At 26.5% G+C, this 25826-nt stretch overlaps 1 protein-coding gene across 3 annotated transcripts in view; it reads right to left on the reverse strand.

Annotated features, from left to right (window-relative positions):
* The window catches only part of LOC107447483 (leucine-rich repeat-containing protein 24-like), a 475982-nt gene that overhangs the window by 394901 nt on the left and 55255 nt on the right, over positions 1-25826 (reverse strand). The window contains exon 3 of one of the 3 annotated variants that reach the window (XM_071188145.1): positions 8091-8686. The exons of the other annotated variants lie outside the window; for them this stretch is intronic. The gene's annotated coding sequence lies outside the window, so the exon portion shown is untranslated. The remainder of the gene's footprint in view (positions 1-8090; positions 8687-25826) is intronic. 3 annotated transcript variants of the gene reach the window in all.

Here is a 25826-nt window from a genome sequence, read left to right on the forward strand (position 1 = left end):
ATGGTGGTTTTATGCAAGTACAATATCCGGATGGTCTAGTGTTAAAATGTAGATAATCAGAATATAAATGAGCTCATTTCTGAAATTATGTTGAATTAATAACTTTAATTATTTATTAATTACTTTTTTTTCATTGAACATCATCAAATAAGCACAAAACCTACGAATAAATAAATACTGAAACCAAATAATTCATTTATTTAAATAACTTCAATAAGAAATATAATTAACGCACATTCTAAACAAAACTTTTTCTTCAATTTTTTTTTTATTCATTTACTTTTTTGTTACAATTATAATTGAGGCTTACTCTTTACACCAAATAACGTGCCAAAGAAGTCACTAGAAAAAATTTTAATTAACTTATAATTTATTTATAAATTTATTTTTCATTACGATTCAAGAAAGATAGCTTAGCATTTTTTTAAAGAAAAAATATTGTATTGGAATTTTATTAATGCAAAATTTAGGCTTAAGCTTTTTTTATAATATCAAACCGTGTTTTATTTTTATTATTTTTTAAAATATACAGCTCCATCAAAATCAAAATTGACCTTTGTTTTCAATGCCCGTATATTTTACTAAATAATAAACTTTCAAAATGGCTCACAGATTGCGGCTGTAGGTTCAATCCCCGCAAGACAATCCCTCTATCAAGAAATTAAAAAAAATATATACGTCAGAATAGTTTTCGGCAATTAAAGATAAAGAGGCCTGGTCGCTCAGGGGATAGAGCATTCATCTTCCAATACGGTGAACCGGGTTCGAAAACCAGCTATGACTAGTTGTTTGGAATTCTGCATCCGGCTTGCACTGACCACAGGGCTGACGCAAAATATCCTCAGTGGTGAACGAATCATGGGCTAGAGTCCCCTTGCCACCAGGCTAACCATGGGAGGCTTTTGTAGTTTTCCTCTCTATGTAACGCATACGCAGGTTAGTCTCCTCAAAAAGTCTTCCACGAAGGCAAATTTCTTCCAATACTTAGCCCAGGAGTTTCCTTGTCTTCTGGATTGGGTACAAAATTACGAGGCTATGGGAGTTGAACATAGGTAGCCTTAAATGAAAAATTGGATCGGCTGTTCAACGACGGTTATAAAATTATCTTTTCAAGGGATCTTTCGAAGAATCTTTTTCGAAGCTGTATGCATTCAAACATATTTGCCGAATTGAAAGTGTGAGAAATAATAACGAATTTTAATAAAATCAAAACAATTAGCAATCATGTAACAGTTTTTATATTCTATGAAAAGTTACAAGACTGATATAAAGGGAATTTATTATTTGGGTGAAAAATAGATAGCACCCCGATTTTATTAATGGTATTTATTTATTGAAAAAAGGATTAAGTAAGATAATAATTTAGTTTTTATATGTTAATAAATATGTCGTGCATATTTTTGCAAGACAGTTCAGATATATCAACAACACACATTTTTTTTTCTTACCCTTGTAATTTATGTACTGAATAAACTGTTTATGAAGTAAATATATTGCTGTGTAATATCTTCCAGAGTTTATTAATAAATTAATTCATTTATAAATTAATGAATCTCATGGCAGGAGTAATGAACTGCAACATAGACGGTGCTTATTTGTTCCAGGAGAAACGATTAATAAGATTCTCCATTTGTTGGAGGAAACAAATTAGAGCTGTGAATATACGATGCAAGTAAAATGTAATATTGATCAATTCTCAATGAGAAATCACACTTAGAGCTCCATTGACTTTGAATCTTTGCTCTATCTTCTAATATTAAACTTAAGTCTCATGATTAATGACTTGTATAATAAATGAGTCAAATCATGAGCAGGTTCCAGATGGCTTACTGCTCAAAATACCAATTTACCATTTTCGACCACATTCTGTCAACAGGCAAATATTTCATTTTATGCTTTGAATTTCAAGACGTTTTCAATGATTGCGCATAATTAAATAACATATATAATTCTGTAGGCATATATAATTCTAATCTTACAACTTACTATGAAAACTTAAGAATACGTAACTTAATATAAAGTTCATGTATATTCTAAAACCAAAAAATACTGTAGTAAACTATAAACTGCTATAAGTAATTGTTGTAGTGCTGTATAATCTATATAGTAGAGCAACTAATATATGCTGATCATTGCGAATCGTGATTTAATAAATTTAACTGAATTGCATAAATTATATTATGATAAGATAGCCTATATAAATATTTAATGATTAATTTTAAGTCTAGACAAAATATGACAAATGTAATTTTCATGTGAATTACTTAAGTTAATACAATGTGTAAGTTATACATAATGTAGTTACTGGAAGTGTATAAGTTACTAATTATTGCGGCACTCTATTTCTGCATTTTAAGTATGCATGGGAGCAAATTTAATAAATGTAAGATTATTGTGATTAAGTTTCCAATGCTATCTTATTTAACCTATGTTGAAGATAAGATTACATACTTTAGATTTTTTAGAGTTATGAAACTATATATGAATTGCAAATTAATGAAATGTTACTAGTTAAAAAAGTTTAAATTTTTGTAAGTGATAAGATAAATTACTTTAGAATTATACTAGTTTTAATATTTTGAATGGTACTAGTTCTTATAATCTCCATTATTACAATATGATACAAGTTGTAATTATTAGTGTTATAAACGTCTTTACTTAAGGAAGCATCATGTTTTACTCATTTGTGTTATTGTCTTTAGTATTATATACTGCGGAAATGCCGGTTTTTTAAATATTTGGTACTTTGAAAAGAGGAAAGCTGAACTTAAAATTTTTGAAAACAAAAATTTTGGAATGAGCTTAAAATTATTATTACCAAAATCTATTTATATATTTAAAACGAAAAGTGCGTGATGAATAATACACGAAAATCTCCTATATTAGTATGTAACAAACACATAATCTTTTTGGTCTGACATTCATATTTTTAAGGGAATCTGAATTGAGGCCACAATTACCGTTAGTAATCTAATTACTTACAAAAAATGGAAAAAAATTTCTCAAATGTAAATTGCAGTCTTGTTTCCAAGTCATTTTTTCAAAATAATTACTTATTAAAAATTTTGAAGTACACAAAACAAACTTGATTCATGGATTAATAATCACTCTAGGCCCCTCTCGTTTTTTGTTGTTCGGCAATTCAAAAAATAATCTATTAAAAATAAATATTGAAAATTTCTGATTTTTTTCTAATTTGATCCAATTTAAGTGCCTATTTAATCATACACATGTTTACGTAATGGAAACGTATAAGTAGAACCTTTTACCAAGAATGACGGAAAGATTGGCCCCAATATTCTGATAGATACCCCATAACCCCAAGTAGGTGTGGATATAAAGAATTCTTTGGGAGGCAAGAGCTACCCTACTTTCATTAAAAAATCGAAATGATTTAAAAATATCTATAACTTTTATTTACAGAGGAAGAAAACTCAATTATATAAAAAACTAATGTATGAGTGCTGCTGAAAAGTCAGTCTTTCATTTAATTAAACAGTTTCGTTTACGAAATTGAGGAAAATGCCATAAGAATTTTAATGAGTGAGTGCCTAATATATTTTTATTTAATTAATTATGATTTTATTTCAAGATTTTGGATGACTAATTGATTTACATCAATCTGGGAAGACCAGCACTGAACCCTCTAGAATCTCTAGTTGCACAGCAATACTTAGTCTTTCTGTCCAGAGAAAAAAATCTGGTGAAATAACCGTACTGTATGGTAATGACATTTCTGGTAAAACAAAACGTATTTCTGATAAATAAATCCAGAATATACAGTATTTAAACCAGTCGCTTGGTAATTTTTTCGTTTGTATCGTAACGATTTACCGGATTTTCTGGTTTTCAAAATAATAGCTGTTATATCATTATAAAGTTACCAGACTTTACCACACTTACCAAATTTTGCCACACATTACAAAGCCATATTTCATTGTTAACGTTACTGAAGTACTTCGGTGAAAATTACCAAGCATTTCAGGACTCTCGCACACCCGGCAACATGGTAAATGTTACCATATTCTAATAGTCTAAACCGTTACTTTGTTTCAGTGTACCATTGAGATAGTTTAAGAACGAGAAAGTTCCGTGAAAAACATTTAAAAACCTTATTTGTTTTTTCATACACAATTTCCAAAAAGCTTTAACTAATTTCATTTGGCAAAAGTGAATTATTCAACTGAAACGTGTTTCTTTTTCTAATTATAGGCAAAAATAAAATTCACATAAATTATTCAAAACTTTTACGTGATTTAAATTGAATACATCCTTAAATTAAGTTAAAAGCCAGCCATTAAGAACTCACATTATAATTTAAATATATTAGATATATAAAATAAAAAGAAAGATATTTCTGCCCAAGGTACATAGTGGTAAAATTACGGTAGAAAGTGTAGTCAAGATCACGTACGCCTATCTTCAATCGGTAAACCTCAAAGCTGGGCAAAATTTATGAATTGTTTATTTTTTTGAGATTTCCCATAAATACGCTATGGGGAATAAGCAGCTAAATATAATTCTTTAGGGATTTCTTTCTGGAACGTGATAAAACACTGTATATCAATCTTTAAGAAATAAAGAAAGTTTTTCCAAATATCACTTACCGATGCTTTGAAAAAAAGAATGAAAATGAAAATCTATCAAAAAGTAATATTTATGATAATTTATATGTTATGCAAGACTGTTTTTTCCTCTATTACATAAAAATCCTAATTAGAATTGTCATTAGATCTTCATTAGATTTTACATTATATTTATTTGATAGCTTTTTAATTTATCACGTTATAAAGTATTAGAAAAAAGCAAATAAATTAGAATGATCTTTAGTTTTTATGTTGTAAATTAATTTGATGTTTTTTTTAGTTTATGTTAATAATAATCTAAAAAACCTAAATTAGAATTTGTTTTGGGTTTATATTTTATTATTATAGATAATTTAATGTTAATGACATTGCGGAGAAAAAATAAATTAATATCGTCATTCATTTTCATATAATGCATTCATTTAATATATTTTTTTAGATTATTATTATAGTTGTTGCATTCTTAATAACTGCTTATCATTGTTTCAGACTCTACAGCAATTATAATATTTTTATTTTCCCTTATGCAATAAAAACTAATGAAGCAGCCAGCTTACAAAAAAATAAGATATGCATGAATAAATTCGATATATTTGTCATTACTTGGTTGTTTAAATTTCCCTATAACAAGATATTAAATTTAAATTTTTTTTTTAATTTCTATAATATCTTGCATAAGCGTAACTTTTCTTATATTTATTTTATGTATGAATATTTACTTAAACAATAATAAACAAGAGAAGCATGGTCGATAACTAGCGAATTAAAGACATAAGCGTTTTTTTAAGCATGTTGTGTTTTTTTACAAACCCATTATGAGAGAAAATTGAATTTTTAAGTTACGTAATTTCATGATTTAAATAGTGGTAAAAAATACTGAATTAAGACATTATAATTATGGTAAAGATTTCAACAATAATTGTTTTTTTTTAAAGTGTGAAATTCTAAAGTGAGAACCAATTCTTTTTAGATAACCGTTTTGTTTATTTCCAACTATGGTTTTGAGTGTTATGGATTTTTTGTACTCCAATTACGTTAAGCACTTTGTTGTGTAATCATATTTATTTCTCTTCCACTAGAATTCTTATTTTTCATTGACAAATTTTTTTTAAGATTAATTTTGAGAAATGTTGTTTTACTTTATATGCTGGCCTTTATGAGCTATTGTTACAGCATAATTTTACTTATTTTTTTCTTTTTTTTTAATATATTGCAATATTTTTTTTTTTGAAAAATGGTGAAAGTATTTAAAAAATAAGTAGTGCTTAATTAAAAATTATCATAATATTTCAAACCTAAATGTACCTAATTTGGAATAAAATTGCGATAACTAACCCTTTTTTATTCATTTAGAAATATCATTTTGAAAAATTGTCGATAGATATTGAATGCATTCAATTACCATAAAAAATGTTACTTATAAATCATTTTCTTTTCCTTTTTAGTCTGAAGTGAATTCCGGGCAGACTAATTTTTATTCTATACAATATTATTTTTACTTCACTCAAGCATAGAATATTTTTTCTACTGAAATATGTTTATTGCGTTTGCTCTGAAGAATGAACATATTAAGCTGAAAAGAATCGTTTTTTTTTTCATGCAAAAACTGTGATATTACGAGATAGAAGCAAATTTATCAATGAAGTTTATCAAATAAACGGAATATAAAATTTGCAATCGTTTTTATGATTTCAAAGCAGTTGCTAATTTTGGCTCAGAAATTCAAAAATTTCGAAATTTCCAGTTGATTTTGATATTTAAGAATTTTTTCGTAAATGTCATTTTATTACTTTTGTGAGAAAAATTTACAAAATAGAAAAATATATTTACACTGTAAACAGTTAAATAACAATTTATTTAAGTGTTATTTTGCCATATTGAAAAAGCAGTCAAGTAACCATAAATAAGATGGTAATCAAACTGTTAACTGTGAAAAAACCGTTTATTAACTGCTTTAACCTAATATGCTTAAACAACCAGAGTTTTATCGAATTCGAGAAGGAATTCAGTTCCTAATGCCTGAGTACATAGTATAACTGGGGTTCGATTCCCATAATTGACACCATAATATTCCCTCTATTCCTTTCAACAGTTAAGAGTTTCCATTGTCTAATTTGTGTTCTGCGCTCTCAAATGCCATTATCAAACGAAAATCCTAGCTACTATGTCAAGTTAAATCTATTTTGCTAGGTTTTGAAGCCATGCTAGTAGTAAATGGTTATAAAACTATTTAGTTTTGTATTGAAGGTTTTATAAAAAATACAAGTTGTAAACGGTTTCAAAACCGTAAATGTAAAAAATGTTCTTTACCTTAAAATTTATGGTTAATCTTAATAATACCGTTAATACGTTTACAGACTGTTGGCGGTTATTTTATCATAACTTTAGAATGAAAATTCTAACAGTACAGCTCCAACATACTTTACTGTGTCATTATGTTTAGGTCAGAATTAATGTTCAGATAAACTGTTTTACTTGCAGTGTTATTTAAATACGTCTTTTTACAATTTTCGATATTTTTATATATAACTTAACTTACTTACTGTCAGCACTACTAAGCACACTATTTTTAACAATAATTTCGAAATTGATTGAAATATAAATGATCCTAATAAGAGAGATTTAATGAAACAATTTCTTCTTATTTTACGTAAATGAAATTTCAATTAAATTTAAAAAAAATAATTGACATTCTAAAACTACTAAGCCAAATACAAACATTTATAATATTACAGAAAATGAAATTAGAAACATACACATTTTCTAATATTTGAAGAAATATATAAAATTAAATCAGAATTGGAAATCCATTAACTTACCACTCCTTTATCTTGAAAAATGAAGAAATAAAACCTCAGCCTCATTAATGTGGTTTATTCATTAAAAAAGAGTTGCAAATTTGTAATCAATTTTATGTTCTCAAGGCAGTTATTCAATTCAGGACAGAAATTCTAAAGTTTCAGAATTTTAAGTAAATTTTGATATTTCAGAGTGGTTTCATGTGTGGTTTTATTACTTTTGAGGGTAAAATTTCATGAAATGGAAAATTTTATTTAGTCCCAACAATCTTAACAGTATTATTAATGCATTTATGTATACATCAGACTTAATGTTCAGATTATTATTTTTTTTTTCTTGTTTATTTAAAAACATCTTTAAAACAATTTGTACTCTTTTTTAACATTATATTTATTTTAACAAGGTACTTATCTGCAAAGAAAGCATCAGCACTAAGTCTGAACGCATCATTTTTATTAACAACAATTTTAAAAAATGATAAAAATATGAATGATATTTATAAGATACATTTAATGACACAATTTAATTTTGTTTATCGTTAATGAAATTTCACCAAAATGAAGAAATATAAATCATTTAAACACTACAAGAGCAAATACAATTTTTTATAAAATATTAGAAAAGATATTAGAATATAAAACATAATATTTAACATTTTCTAATATTTAAAATAAAATTAGAATCTTTTGAGATCCATAAACTTACCACACTTGTTTCTCGAAAACTGTTGATCTTTAAATTACTATAACTTCCAAATCAAATTCCTTTCAATGGCAAAGAAATAAAAAAAAATCCAATTTCCTTTCGCCGTTATGGGAAGAAATGGTAATAAGGCACAGAGAAATAAATGGTCTCCAGTCATATGAGAGAGAAGTTTGACTTTAGATGGCTAGCAGCATCGATTATTCAAACGCTGGGTGAAAGTTATCGTTTCATTTAGACTTAGTTTTTCTTTAAAGATAATGCTATCCTTTTCAGCGTTGCTGCATATTTATTCAATTTCTTAAAGCACCGCTTTATTGAATAAAAAAAAACTAAACACTTGGTGTGAGGTGGCTTTTTATATAAGCTTAGATCTTCCTGTTTCCCGCCATACTTCACGTTTATTCATATTTTAGAAGAATTTGGCGATCAAGTCCTTTTTCGGTACTTCCATTCAGGGGTAATTGCCTTAAAATATTTGATTTTTTTGAAGACACTATCTGCGTAGTGTTTTTCTAGTTTAATTGTTGCATGCACAAATATCCTTGATTTCTGTTCAGCCGGCTTCTTTTGAGTTATCTCCATGGCGCATTTTAAACCTGTAAAGGACATATGATGTCAGTAAATATAATTAAACATTATTTTGGTTAAACATTCGAAACTATTGAAAATTCTGTTAAAATGTTGTAATTAAAAGAGCCAGTTTCTTTGTTTCAATGTATGCATTATTTTAACTTTCTTTATGCTGTTGTACTATACAATAAGTATAATAAATATCCTATACGTTGTTTTATTTTTAAAATAAATTAATTGAAAATTGAAAAAGGAAATTTTAGCGGGTCAAAAATGAAAGTATTTAGTAAATATTTTGAAGCTCTTAAGCTTTTGAAAACTTTATTTTCTCATAAGTGTTAGTAGGAGTTTTCACTATTATTTTTAAAAACATATTTAAAAATAAAAGTTGATGTATATTATTATTTAAAATATTTATAAAATAAAACAAAATGTGTCAGGTAATACCTTTATTAGAGTTTGACCTAGATAAAGAGCATAATGGAAGAGTCAGGTAAGTGACACTTTCAAGGGAATTTAGTAATAAGAGAGAATACCATGAAGTGGTTGCATCAATGTTGGTGAGCATTATAAAATAGCTCACTATCATGAAATGATTGAAAACTCTATTAAAATGTTGCAATGAAAGGAGCCAGTTTCGTTTTTTTTTAATGCATGCAATATTTTAACCTTCTTTATGCTGTTGTACTATACAAAAAGTATAATAAATCTCCTATAAGTTGTTTTACATAAAAATAGTAATTGAAAATTATAAAAAAATAATATAATTTTTAACCTCACAAAAAAACTAGTTTTTAATCATCAAAAATTGGTATATTTTGAAGCATTTAAGCACTTAGAAGCTTTATTTTCTTATAAGTGTTAGTAGGATTTCTTACTATTATTTTTAAAAACGCATTTAAAATTAAAAGTTGATGTTTTTTATTATTTAAAAAAAATTAGAAAATAATATAATATGTGTCGGGTAATATCTTTAATAGAGTTTGACAAATATAAAGAGCATAGTGAAAAAACCAGGTAAGTCACAGTTTTTAGGGCATTTACGAGCCAGAGAGTATACCATAAAATGTTTGCACCCATGTAAGTAAGTTTAATGCAATAAAATTATTTTTACTTTCACTTTATTCTTAACGTAACTAATCCACATTAGTTTTAATATTATTAGTTTGGAGTAAACTGTCATGATTTTAATACCAAAATTAGGTAGTGGGAAAAAAATGAAACATATAAATATTCTCCCCACTGCATTATAAATCTGCAATAAAATAGTTTGAACACCACTTTTTTCTTCTTACCCTGATAATAGCCACTTTGAAGATGTCACTTACCTGGTTCTTCCACTTAGTTCTCCACATCATTCAAAAATTGAAAATAGGGACTTGAAAAAATTATCATAAAAAATTAAGATTTTTAAATATTAATATCGTTTAAAGTTCAATGTAGGGTAAAAACAAACTCATGTCTTATATTGACTTCTGAATGAGGTGGAAGCTTATTTTGAAACTAATTTTAGGGCATTACGAAACTAATTGATGTCTCTATTTTTATGGGTAATAAGAAAATAAAAAAACTCATGATTTTTATGTACTACTTACGCTTAAACAACTTCATAATTAAAATATTTTTTTAACTAATGCAAAAGCAGTTTCAATTACTAATAGTGGCTTTAGACAACTTTAAATCTATTGATAAAATAAAGAAAAAAAACATACCAGTAGATAATTTCCTTTTATTTTGTAAAAACATCTTACTAAGCTTCTTATAAGTATAAAATAAACTATGTTGTTGAAACTAAAATCTTAGTTTTATTTAGAAAGATTCCATTGTTTGGATTTCTTCCAAAAAAGCATCGGGGAACATTTTAACAACTATTTTTTTTTTCTTCTAAGAAACGTTGTGAAAATGTAACAAAACTAATTATTATTTCATTTTAAAATCAGTGTTGTCGAATAAATGTTCAAAAAATAAAATTCATTTTGACTTTTTTCACATCGTATATTTTCATGTTATATTTTCAAAGAATGCAATGCCTTATAAATTGATATAGTTAAAAAATTAGAATAACACTACAAATAATATTTAAATAAAAATTGAATACGGGGGAAATGAGCACAAGTATAAATTTTTGACATGCTTTTTTTTCAGTGTAGGACTTTATTTCAATTTAAAACAGATAATTATTCACTTAGTTAAAACTTTTGAAATACTTAAAATCTAAAAGTTTTATCTTACGCTGCATACAGTACATTTCTCAATAAGTGAACACTGACTTTTTAGCAAGCAATTGCAAAGAAAAGGAATTGAATATGTAGTGACAGTGATTTCTCTTAATAATATAATTTTGACGAGTGATTTTTTAGAATTTTATTCAGATAAAAATGACAAAATATATCAAAACTTCGTGCAAATAGCCAAGTATTAATGGAAACCTCAAAAAAATTTTAATACAGTCGCGATAAAGCATTAATTACATTACTACCCAAGAAATGAAATATGACAATGTATTAATTCTAAATGCAAAATTGCCACATTATCTTTATTAATGTAAAAAAATAAGTTTTTTCTTCAAATGTTAAAAGAGTTTTGAAATTGACACTATATGACAACATTGCTATATTTAAATAAAGTTTCAGTTCATAAAAAAAAATCTAAAATACTTTTTTAACATTTCAGGGTAGAAAATCTTTAAGTTTTAAAGTAATCTGCAAGTATTAAAACAAACAAAATGTGCGAAGTATGCTGCTTAACTCACACAATTAAAAAAATAAATAAGTAGGATTTCATTGTTAATGCAAATGAATAAATGATAATAATTATATTTTCAAAGTTCTGCAAAAAAGAAATTAAGCCAAAGTTCTAATTTTAAGATCTTATATTTTAAAACTTTCTGCGATAAATGAATATTTGCTATTTTTGGAAATATAGTTAACTGATATTGATGATCAAAAATGCCAATTTTATTTCATGTTTATAGGTATTGAAAAAAGATAAAATAGTTATTTTAATCATGCTTCAACACTCAAAATAAATATTACATTTGTTCAAATAGTTAGACAAACTCTTTTAACAACTCTTTGAATTCAAACACAAGAAAATCTTTGATGCTGCTGATTATTTTGTTGCATTATTATGCTATAATAATTATATTCAATGATTACATTCTTCTTTACTTTTGGTAATTGTGAGTATTAAATAATTACGTTTATTAATCACAACGAATTCCTAATCAGATAATTATTAAGGTAAAAATAAATATTGATTTGGATAATCATTTAAGCAACGAGAGTATTATTTTGCTATGTAATCAAGCATATATTTAAATCTACAAGCATATTATGATGACAAATATTAAATTTGAGTTTACTCTTTGGAAAAGAAGATAGAGTATAATGCATTTTAAACATTATATATTTTAAATGACATATTTTTAATAATCTCATTTAAATATCTATTCAGCAAGCAACTATTACTTTAGAAGTAAAATATTTCTTTAATATCTCTTTAAAACCAATGATGCATACATATAAATGCATGTTTCGTCAGAGTACCGTGACTCTAATTAAAAAGGAAAGTTAATTAATTAATTAAATAGCAAACAAAACTATCTAAGTACATTAGAAAAATATTTTGCTTAATTTCAGAAATTAAAGCACCCTTATCAAAGAATAAGTAAGCGAGCATAGCCAATTATTGATTGAGAAACTCCAATACGTATTTGTAACTTACATCAGTTTAAATTGTAGCTTATAGTCTTACTGATACATCTTACAAATATTAAAGTTTAGGATGTTTTGGTTCATTGCAGCACTTTAATCAAATTAAAGAAAATGTGCACGGGATTATGGTTTAATACATACTAAAATTTCTTAGTGACAAAACAACAATATGAAACGAATTAGTTCAAATTTTAATATTTAAAAACTATAATATGCATCAGTATAATATGTCATTATAATATGTACCATTATAGTTATAAACTATGATAAGAGTATTATGTATTATATGAGTATTATCATGCGGAAACATGCATAAGATATTTGTTTCAATATTTATGATGAAATTTTCAATCCAGGAATTTGTGGTGAAGATGATGATTAAGACTAGATGAAGAAGAATCGGTCAATTTTGAGAAATAGTGCTTGAAAAAATATGTTGATGAAACCTTATAGGATAATATTATTATTATTATTATTCAACTATTATTGATATTATCCAATAACTATTATTATTATTATTCTTTTAATTATTCTATGACTCTAGATAAAGATATAATTTTGTAACATATCAAATTTGATAAATAATAAATTTCTTTTATTTTATTTTTGGTAGCTATTACTGAGCTCTATGAAAAAAAAAATTTATCAACGTTTTTAGTGCGCATATGAACTAATGAAACAATAAATTTTTAAAATGGACCAGCGGCTGTAATCGAAGGGCTTAACCCTCCTGCTGAAGGGCTAAAACCTCAGTCTCTCAAGATATCAAAATTACAAGTGTCATACATACGTTAGAATACTTTTTCACCGAGGAAAGTTAGGAATTCATGTATTGACTGTTAACTGCCTTAATTTATTGCCAAGACTTTTTTTCTTTGTCTTACGTACTGAAATGTATTGGCAGAAAAGAAAGTGTAAGATATATAAATGAATTTTAATAAAATTAAAACTTCTAGCATCCATGTAACTGTTTTCGAATTCTACGCTAATGTGTCAGGCAGATGTAGAAGGAATATCTAAAAATAGATTTTATTCTGCACTCAATTCAAGGTTGTGGTGTAAAACGATTACAGATCATTTATTGAGAAAAGAGTAAATAAATGTTAGGAAATAAATATTCTTAAATGTTAGAAAATATGTTATGCATGTTTTTGCAAAATATATGAATAAAATGCTACGCGTAAGTATAAGCTATGTCATGTGTATAATGCTACACTGTTAGAATTTCCTTTCTAAAATTATGGTTAAATAACCGACAGAAATCTATCCATGCGATTAATCTTTAAGTTTACAGTTAAGACAATTTTTTGCAATCACGGTTTAGAAACCGTTTATATCTAGTTTTATTTAACAAAACATAAATACAAAAATTCACCTAAATTCGAGCTATGCTTTTCGTTAGGTAATTGGCATTTGAGTTGGAAGTGCAAGACGCCTGAAACTCTCCATGTGTTGAAAGGGATGGAGAAAATAGTATTGAGCCATTGCCAGTTTTCAAACCACAGTTCTGTCTGTCATGAGAAAGACAGATTAACCCTCTCGGCTATAAAATATACAAACCTGCAAGGAACTAAGTGGTTTCATAAGTTAAGCTGAGTTGGTTCGATAAAATCTTATTTGCTTAATCGTATTAAGTCAAAGCAGTTAACAGTAGCTTTTCTCCACAGTTAACATCTTATACTATCTTATTGTGGCTGGGTGGCGCAGTTGTCGTCGACCTTCTGAGCCCAAGTCTGCGGGTTCGATCCCCGGCCCAGACATCGGATTTTCGGGATGCAGAATATCCTCAGCAGCCTTGTCGTATGATTATGCGGCATGTAAAAGATCCCTGGAGTGCGTTATTGGCTCTTGGCATTTCCGGCAAAATTAAATTCCTAGTGCACTTTAGCATCCAAATAGAATCCCGGTGCTGCCATCTAGTGTGGCAGAAACTAGACGTCCAATGGTATCTCACCTATTGTGGTGGTCCTGAAAGAGTGGATACCACCTCTGGAGAGCGCACTAGGTCTGCTCATCGGCAAGACCGATCGTGCAGCTCATTGGAAATAAAAACAAAATAAAAAATACTATCTTATTTATGGTTATTTGACTTTTTTGTTTCAGTATAGTAAAATAACAATTAAATAAATTGATGTTCAGGCATTCTTTTCTGAGAAATTTGTAATATTGTATGAATATAAACTATGATATGAGTATATTGAAAACTCGTTTAATATGTGTTTAAAAATGCTTCAAATATATTTCTTTTTGAGACATCAGGTGGCATTCACACTTAAGTCAGACAAATTGGTTTCGAATTTTCATCACTCAGTGAGTAATTTTGTTCGAGAGAAAAAAGAAGCAATAGAGTTTAGTGTCTGTTAGAAACTAGCACTGTTCAATCATTAAGATATCATTTATCAACAGCATGGTATCTCTCCTCACGAAATGCCGGTACATGTTCTACATGATTAATGATGTTTTCCAATAAATGTTGACAGGTTTTCTTTTTTTTATAAAATTCCTCGAAGAGTGATTTTCTATCCAAAGACAACAGCCTTTTGTGTATGTTTGTTCAACAACCATTTCGCGAACATTGTATTTTTTGAAATATAATAAAAACAAAACATGCTTCAAATTAATCTTAATTCTTAATTAATTTTGTTACCCAATTAAAAGATTATATGAGTAAACTCTAGATAATTAAATAAGTTCTCAATTGAATTTAATGAGATTGGTTGTAAAGCTGCAAATGATTCATGAATATATAATCAGTTTTTCTTATTTTAAATTTACCAAATTTGGTCAAAACTAATACGTATTTAATCACATCTCTCATTATTGTATTTAGGTTAAAAAAAGTTCGAAAATAAAACAGAAGATAATAAAATGATTATAAAAAGTTTTAGTATTCATTTTTTGGAATTTTTTTGAATAATAATAAATGAAAAACTGGCGAACAAGTGTCAAAAGTAGAGAGAAGTGGATTCGAATTCAAAGGAAGGCACTGGCCCACCCTGGGCTGTCTAGCCAGATATGATGATGATGAATAAATGAATAAATAAATAAATAAAAATAGTTGTCTTGGCATGAACTACAAAATGCAGATTTTCTTTTTTAATGTAAGCCATAGAAGAGGTTTTCTATCCCTATACAACAATTATGAATATTTTTACAACATCCATTTTGGAGAACATTGCATTATTTGAAACATAGTAAAACAAAACATGATTGATATTAATGTTAATTCTTATTTAATTTTATTACATAATTAAGATATTATTTATATTAAATTTAGATAACTAAATAAGTTTTCAATAGAATTTAATGAGATGGGTTGTAAAGCAATGAATGATTGATGAACATATAGTCAGTTTTCTTACCTTGAAATCCCAAATTTGAGCAATGCTAGGAAATACATAATTACTTCTGACATTATTACTTTTACTTTAAAAAAAGTTTGAAAACCAAACACTAGGTAATAAATTAATTGCAATAAGTTTTAGAATTAATTCTTTGGGATTTTTAACAAAAACATTTAAAATAGTTTTCTAGGCATAAACTACAAAATACAAGAATGATATCAAGACCACGCTTGAGAAATGTTATACAGTGTTTTAGTTTTAAAAGTGTTTTTGCTGGATTTAAATGACTATTTATATTTATGGTTTTTCTATACATATTCAAAATTTTCTGTGAAAAGGATGTAAATAAATAATGATGATTTTTCGATAATGTCAACGATATTGCAAATTAATAAATTTTTCGATGATTTCAACGGTGTTGTAAATTAATTAATTTTTCGATAATAGTTCTTCGATAATATCTTAATAAACTGTTTATAAAGCACTTTAGAATATTGCAAAAAAAATCAATTACGAACTTAGTTTAGAAAGAAAGCTTTTAAAAAATACGGCTTGTCTGTTTTTGTTCTAAGTACGTCTCCGGGCTATGCCACAGTAGAAAGACAATTGGGGAGATATTTTTTATGAATTTGAATAAAATTATTTTTTACTATTCAAACTAGTATTTTAATTAATATTTAAATTAATTTTATAATACATTTCAATCTTCTTTTATCCGCCACGTGTTAACAAAACTGTAGAATCATATTTCTCAGTTTTTAAATATCGTCGTGGAAATTTTTATAGGAATTTCACCGAAAAAGCACTGCAAATTACAAACTAAACGAAATTATTGATTTATTGGATACGCTAAGTAAAAAACAGATATTCTGTTAATAAATGTTTAACGCTTATTTTACATGTTACCATTTTTTTTCAGTTTTCTTTTATATATACATAAAATGTAGGATATATATTTTATCTTAGAATTTTAGCTTGAGCGTTTATTTAAAATTCTTCTTATTTCCTTCACTTTTTTACAACATGAAGAAGTGCTCTGAGCTAATGTGGGCTCACTTCATGAAATTAATTACCTTATTTAAAATAGTTATAAAAAATATTAAACAGTATACATAAATAAAAATTCAAAATCATAAATTAAAGATATGGAAATATAATAAGAACTTACCTTAATAACTTGAAAATTCTTCATAACTTCCGAGCTGGATCTGTCTGGTTCCATATACTTTTTTTTTTCATGTTGTAGAAAGTTATGTAGTTGTTCTAAGTATGTAGTTGTTCTCCAAATTGTTAAAAGAATTGATGTTATGCTTACCATAACTTAATATTGGATATTCTGATTTCACAGCGTTTTGTCCAAGAATTAATACGTAGTAAAAGAGTACATAATAAAATAAATTTTATATCACAGTTAGAGATACATGCAAACATTTTATAAGCTAAGGTAATGTTTCTTGATAAAAATTAATAAGTAGAATAATATTAATGAAACAAAAATGCATTTGAGTTTGTTAAACTTTATAATCATACTTAAATTCATATACATGGATAAGTTACTTAGATTAGCAAAGATAACAATAATTATCTGCAATAATTATTGCCACATAAAACAAAATTGATAAATAGAATAGATAAATAGATATTGCAAGTGAATGTATACTGCAACCTCTATACATAGTTGAAGTTTTCTCTGTCACATTCCTTTAAAAGCCCGTAAAAATGGAATAACGAAAATATTAAATCATAGATTAATTTCAGTCATACATTGTTGCACTTAATTTACATTATTGCATGGTAATACATGCATTATCACGTTTAAAGTGCTCTTAAACGAAAATAAATTTTTGTAATCCGTGAAACTTTAAATGCGAAAAATACATTAACTACTTTAAATGTAAATATTTAAGTTTATTTTCGAAAATTAATGAAATTTTTTTTTACAAAGGAAAACAAACGCTAATACGATGCGCAAAAAAATTACACAAAGTTTAAATTCATTAAAATAAAATTGAGCATTAATGTCAAATGTAATGATTCTCTAACTACTAAGGGTGATTATTTTTTTCTTCTATCAAAGCTCCCAAAATGTTGTTTAATTTATTAAAAACTGATAAATTACTTTATTTTATTTATTGCACCATAACTCAATGGTTATCGTAAATCGGGAAATCATTTTAAGGACCTTTAATCTGTGATTTACTGTATCGTTAATGTGTTTATAAACAATATTACTTCGTATTCCAAAAGTGCATGCAACTTTCCTTTAAGGTGTAGCAAATGCGTCATTAGTTTGTGAGAATATATTTGTATTTGCAGATATGTAAATTGCAACAGCTATATCTAATTATCTTCTCACAAAGTACAAAAGAAGTTTCATTAGAACGGGGGAGAGCCTCACTCTAAATTCACTTTTCAAAGCTTAACTAAGTGTGTAATCAGTTTTCAGAGTAGAAATCTTGTTTGAAATGCAAAGTATAACACGCCTATAGCTGATACAGGGATTCGTCATGAACTCGTCAATTACGCGCTACTGCTATATTCTGCTCTTTGCTTGCAATTATCATAACTAGAGAAATCGGATCAGAGTACCGGAAACAGGGTTTCTATTTTGTTTTGTAATCCCCTTATTTGGGATCAAGACAGCCCTTGAATTTAGTAATGAATGAGCTAATTACTCGTCTTAATCTTTGATTCTTTGTTCTCGTTGCATAGCTAATTGTTGAGTTGTTGAGAAAAATGTTCAGTCTTGAATTTGTTTCTCCAATATGCTGATAAGTTATCTAATGGTGCATTCTTAATTATAAGTTTGCATAGAGAACGATGTGATGTAATGTTTCCTTAGAATTGATTGATTTGAAAAGTTTTAATGGATACTTAATGTCCCTTTGCTTCAGAATGAATTAACGAAACAGATATTTTTCAATAAGCTATCCTAACATTAAGAATTATGGATAATCAATAAATTAATATCGATTTTTATACAGAAATAAGATATGTGAAGTGTTATACGTTTTTAATACTCTCATCTCGTTGTTTAATAAGTGATGACGTTCAAAATAAATGTAGTTTTATTGGTATAAAATTAACTCCATATTATGTTAATACGTAATCTGCATTTCACATAAAAGCGTTAAGAGACAAAGTAATATTTTAAAATAAATTTAAGTTTTGAGATAGAGAATGTTAAAGTGTATTATATTAATTAATGATTTAAGGCAACTTGTTTCAATTTCATTCGCGTTTATTTTTATGAAAAAAGCTATAACGAATTGTGTTAGTATAACTTTATTAAAATTTTCATTCGCAATAAAATATATAAATGGGAAATAACAGTCGACATGCCAGACATGAATGAGAAGAAAGAAAAGTAATTTGAAATATAAAACTTAAAATAGCCAACGGAAGATAGAAAAATAAATGTGAGGAACAAAGCTAAACGAAACTACAGTAGCCGAGAAAAAAAAAGGTGCAAAGCAAAACACGAAAAACATAGTGATAGAGTGGGGAAAATCAGGGTAAAATGCATTTCCAAGTGCTATGAAAAGGTTATGAGGAACTAATGCCGTTAACAAAAGAATTATCATTCATATGAATAAAACAAGATTCCATTAAACAAGATGAGCTTATGTGACTGGAGGGGAAATAAATCTGGTATTTTTGATCTTGAATTTGTGCCCAAGATTCCAAAAATATGCTGCAATGGTTGATTTTTCGAATTCTCGATAATGCACATATCTATCGTTTTCCTTATGTCTAAATTTTACGGAGCGTCTGGCTTGTCCTATACATCAAAAGTCACGCTAACAAGGAATGTTGCAAATGCACTAGAGATTATCAAAATTAATAGTATCTTTATGAGATTTAAATTTAATTTTGTTAACAGGGCTTAATAATGAATAAAACAGCAGAACAGGAGAGCATATTAGCAATTTTATTATTGTATTACATATTGTTTTCATATTTAAGTTGCATATTCAAAGTATATAAATAACGCTAAATAAAATTTAAGGAAAAGCTTCCTTTCGAAAATAATTGTTTATTTCCTTTTCTTTACATCTTTAATACAGCATATTTGTACATAACTTATAAATAATTTATCTGTTTTTTACACAAAACCCACTGTGTTCGTACCATTTTGCTCAAAACACCGCACTGTGTTTCCTTCATAAAAACTTCTTTCGTTCCGAAAATACTTAAACAGAAAATAACAGCAAAAATGTTGCCCTGTTTTAAACTAGATTTCAGATTTATAAATACATTTTTATAACGAATAAGGCATTTAATTAAACAATATTTTGCCAATTCAAATTCTTAATAATATTTAAATAACTTCGATGTGTTCAAAAAAAAAGTGCACTATTTCTTTCATAACAGAAATTGCGTTTGGTAGTATATCATTACGTCAAATAAAAACATTAAAGAAGCCATGAAGCAAATTAACTTTATCTAATTGATTTTAATTGTCATCGTATTTGAATATTTTCATGGATAATTCAATATTTTAATTCATTTTTCAATACTCCTAAATTTTGTATATTTAATGTAAATTTATTTCTTCATCTATTGTTTTATATTTTTGAATACTGAAAATTTACATATTCTATTTAAAGATTCTATTCACAGACATTTGCATTTTATAAGAAGTAAAATCAAATTTTCTCACTCTGATACGAATACAAATTTTCCATTTTAATTTGAAGCTGCATTATGCATAAATAATTAGATATTTTTATTCGTAGAAATATATTTTTTTTTAATCTTACACAATAAGCTTCTAAATTTAAATCCGTTTCAGTTATTATTAATTTAATGTTTTAATCATACAACCTATAAATAACTTTTTTTAATCATGTTCATATACTTCTCTATACTGTAGGTAGATTTAATTAATTATGCTTGAACATTTCATTAATTATCAGCTTTATTTTTAATGCAGATTAATTTATATCGGGATTTTTAATTCTTTGTTTTTTAATTAAACATTTATTTTTAATATAACTTACATAGCATTTCCTTCTAGATGCACGCTTACAACTAAAAATTTACTAATAAATGTAATGAAAGAAATTTTCCCCTATTTTACATCATTCATTTAAATAATTTTGAGTCACTTTATTATGAAAATATTATTGAATTTAATTAAACAAATCTTTTATTCTTATGCATATATAACTGTTTTTTGTCTGTTTTCCTACTTTGTTATATTTATTTATTTTCAGATTTATTTTATTCGTTTTTGCTGAATAATATGTAAATTACATATGCCTATTTTTAGTAGGTTATTTATAATATTTTTAAATCAGATATTTACATTGGAATCGTAGTTTTTCAGCTAATTGCATTATATAAAATAACTGCAATGCTTTTGTCTCACAGGATTATTTTATAATATTTTAAAAAATGCAAGAAGATATTGTGCACCAAAGATGTCTTCTAATAACCTGTACCAATTGAATTCAATTTGCAAAGTTAATTTATAGAATATTACAAATTAGGTTATTCACATTTAACGGAGATAATGCAACAGAAAATTATATTTCCACGCAGAATAAGCAAAACTGCAGAATAGAGACAGAGAAATCATTTAGTCGAAAATAAACACCAAAGACACATTTTACCAAACATCGATAATTCCAATTAACATTCTACGAACAATTCGATTAGCAACTACAATGGCATCTTTGGCGTCGAAATAAAAATGTCACTCTTTCAATACATAATTTCCAATAATTGAATAAATTACCTCCAGCGTAATATCATATATTTCCTTGCATGTGTAATTATTTATTAATAGCTGGTTCCGTCTGGCAGGCGACAATGCAACAAATCTATTTTACACACTACAACAGTCAAGCGCATGCCATACTGGACATAGAAAGAGATAATATGATTCATATGTCATAAATTCAAACATCGTGGAATGTATTGTTGCCTTTATTAACAATAGACGCGCCAAAGAGGCTTCGTTAAAAGATGAAAACGGAAATATGGCGGGAATACACTTTCCGGATCATTAATTTATTGAGATAAAATGAAATATGTATTTTGTAATTCAATGAAAAGTTAATCATGATAATGTGCCGGGATTTGTCTAATTAGCCTGCGTCGATTAAGAGCGCCTAATGAAAACAAAATTCTATGTTAACTGCGTTCTAATGGGGATTCGGTATTTAGGGTAACTCATAAGGAAACGCCAATAATAGGTGTCAACCTACTAGTGTTGGAGTGGGTTGTAACTCACCACATGTATTGAAGGAGAAGATATTTATCAGGGAAAAGTAAGGTTCCATTGAGGGTCGAGTCATTTGTTAAAGGGGATCTAGAGTAAAGGGATATCCGCTATTAGGTAATAGCTTTGTCAGCAGATGCTCTTGTGGCAATGGTATGTTCCTAATGGAGTTCTGAAAATATTTAGGATGTCAATTCTTTAAATCTGGGTTAATTTTGAGAAGAGAGTTTGTGCATTTCTGCTTTGTTTTATTTTCTAATATAATATAAATATTAAGATTTAATTTTATTTATACATAACATTTTAAGTAGTTGTAAGCACGAAAACTAAAGAAAAATGTACTCCAAAAATATTTAGGATGTTAATTCTTTAAATCTGGGTTAATTTTGAGAAGAGAATTTGTGCATTTCTGCTTTGTTTTATTTTCTAATATATTATCAATATTAAGATTTAATTTTATTTATACATAACATTTTAAGTAGTTATTAGCAAGAAAACTAAACAAAATATATTCCAAAAATATTTAGGACGTTAATTCTTTGAATCTGGGTAAAATTCAATCTTGCATGAGACATAGACTTAAGGAGAGATACTTTGCATTTCTGACTACATTATATATTCCAATATGTTAAAAATATTTAATTTTTATTTTCATTTTACATAACACTTTATTAGTTGTTACTATAGATATATAGAAACGCAATACGAACACTAATGATAAGCGAATTTTGTTTCGATATTTGATCCATCGCAGTTTTGCTTATTTCAAAGTTTTTTTATTAAATGTTTTAAAATTTAAATTGATAATAATTATAATAAATAAAAAAATTGCGCATACAAAGCTAATTATTTTTGGGTGTGCTATGTTTTTTGCTTATTTTTATTTATGACTTATTTTTCTTATTATGTTCTAGAGTAAAGTAATGTTCATGATTAGGTAATAGCTTTATCAGCAGATCTTGTGACAATGATTCATCGCCAATTTAGTTAAAAAAAATTTTGGGAAGTAAATTTTTTGAATTTGGTTTAATTTCAATCTTACAAGATTCAAAGTCTTATGAAAAGATGTTTTACATATTATAATATATCATCATTATTCAATTTTGATTTTTCGTTTTACATAGCACTTTATTAGTTGTTATTACGGAAATCAAAAAAAAAAAAAAATCTCAACTTAGAGTACTGACACGAATATTAATGATATGTGAATTTTGTCTCATTATTCGATCTATCACATCTTAGATTGTTTTAAAGTTTTTATTAAATGCTTCAAAATTTATATTAATAATAATTACAAAAAATAAATTAGAAATTAGTTTCAACCTTTCAGGATTGAAAGTTTTTTACAAAGATGTTTTGCATTGCTGCCTTGCTTCATATTATAATATATTACCAATATTTAATTTTTATTTTCATTTTACTCAACATTTAATAGTTTTAATCATGGAAAATATTAAAAAAAGCACGAAGTTGCTTACTGACACGAATAATATTAATATGAGAATTTTGTCTCAATATTTGATGTATAAAATGCTTGTTTGTTTAAATATTTTGTTTATTAAATATTTTAAAATTTGAATTAATAATAATTAAAATTAAATACTTTTGTAAACGAAAAAAATTGCTTTTGCTTGAGCTGCGTTTTCTTTTGCTTATTTATGAGCAAATTAAAATATTTTAATATTTGAAAAAAAAATGTGTTATTTGCTTCTTCATAGTTTAAGTTTCAAAGGTATATCTCCTAAGATTTTTCAAGAAACAAAAAGTAGTTATTGTATGATTTTTTTATATATAAATTTTCGAATACAAATCGGATATTCTTATTTTCGATTATTTCAAATTTAATGTTCTTTTTGAAAAAAATGACTATTTTTAAAACTGAACATTTTTAATGAATACTTGAGACTAAGAAAAGAAGAAAAAAAACATCATGCAGTTAAACACTATTTTATTTCTTTCCATATTTAAAAGGTTTTTGCCGACTCTTACTGAAATTAGTGCGCAGTTTAAAAGTCAAAATTGCTTTTAAATACTGTCCTATTTTGCTACTGCCTCGTCAGTTTTATGAAATGTACACAAAATGAGCAAATAAATAAATATATCTATAAATACATAAATACATTTTCATTATGCAATTCTACTGATACAAATCTTCCCACATAATCTTCTAAGTTTAATTCTGATAGTTTAATTCTGATTTTTTCTTACCTACAACCTAAATAGGAAAATAATTGTTCAATTTTAAAATTTGTAAGAATTTATTTCAAACGGTCTTTCAGTTCTGATATTAGCAAACGAATGAACGGTGTTATCAATCAATATTAAACAAATAAATTGTGCTTGCTTTTAAATATTTTTTAAAAACCTACAATAAGAAAAAAAATGTTCAAAACTACCAGAGTATGGTAAAGTTCGCCATGATTCTGACTCTATTGGAATTTTTTTACCGAGACGTTATGATAATGATTTTGGCAAAATTAATACTAAAATTTGAGTTTTATAATATGTGATAAAATTTGGCAATTTTATCATGACAACATACCCTATAAACTATTTATTAAATTTAATTTATTTCACAGTTTTATATATTTTACTAAATGCGAGAATATAATTTTGAAAAAAAAGAATTTGCGTTAAATTGTTATAATATGAACGAAAAAATTACCAAACGAATTATTTAAATACCGCATATTTTGGTTTTTATTACCAGATAAATTTCTTTTTACTAGATATGTCATTACTGTACATTACGCCAATTTTACCCGAATTATTTAACCGTGCTTATTCCGAGAATACTTCTTTGACCTAAAATGAACAAATATTAAATTGTTTTAATATATTGTATAAATTAATTTCGTTAAAAATAAAATTTTGAAGTATATAAAAAAACTAAACAAAAATGAATTTTTAGAAAAAAATATTTTTAAAGTAAAGAAAAAAAACATCAAAACAACAAAAATAATTTGCGAAGGTATATGCAAGAATGCTTGTTTAATTTGCTTATTTTCATTTTCTTAATGCAATTTCTAGGAATAAAAAGCAGGGCAATATCCCCCCCCTTTTACATTTTATTATTTTAATTTTAGACCATTTCTTTTAGCTTGGTTGCTAATTAATATAAATTATAAAGTCTCATTTTCTAAAGCATTTCTTTTAATTTTTGGATACTCACACATTATATTTGTAGAAAAAAAAAACTGTTCATTATTAATGCAAAATATTATATTCATGTGATACACTGATGCGTAAAAAACATATCGAGGCTACGGGACATTTCAAGAAATGTGTTGCAATATTTCTGACAGCAGTTTCAATTGGTTTAGACATCACGTACCTCAATTGTACATTGTCTTTAAATTAACTTTTGTAGCTTAGCTGAAATAGTTAGTCAGTTAGTCCTTTCAAACATCAAGATTATGCTAATACGTTGCATTTGAAGAGTTTCTAGTCTAAACTAAGCTTTTAATGTCTGCGAGAGATAATGTTTTATGCTAAATAATACCGTACCATAGTAATTCATGAACAACCCATTCTAAAATTGAATGTTACAAAAGGATTATTTGCTCTACTTATGTGCTCTAACCATTACAGAGAGAGATAATAAATTATGAACTATTCACTATCAAATGTCTGGGATATTTTAAGGAATCTAACGTTATACATCAGTATATAACAAATCGTGGAGTTCGTTATTAAAGTTAAGTAATTCATCGTAACTTTATCATTTATAAATCACTTGTTAGGTAAAGCAACGCGGTATAAATCGTTAAATATTGTTTCCCAGGAGACACAAACACATATTTATTTACATGTATATATATATATATATATATATATGTGTATATAGATATATATGTGTGTGTATATATATATGTAT

This window comes from Parasteatoda tepidariorum, chromosome X2 (assembly GCF_043381705.1).
Source record: "Parasteatoda tepidariorum isolate YZ-2023 chromosome X2, CAS_Ptep_4.0, whole genome shotgun sequence".
Taxonomy (NCBI): Eukaryota; Metazoa; Arthropoda; class Arachnida; order Araneae; family Theridiidae; genus Parasteatoda; species Parasteatoda tepidariorum.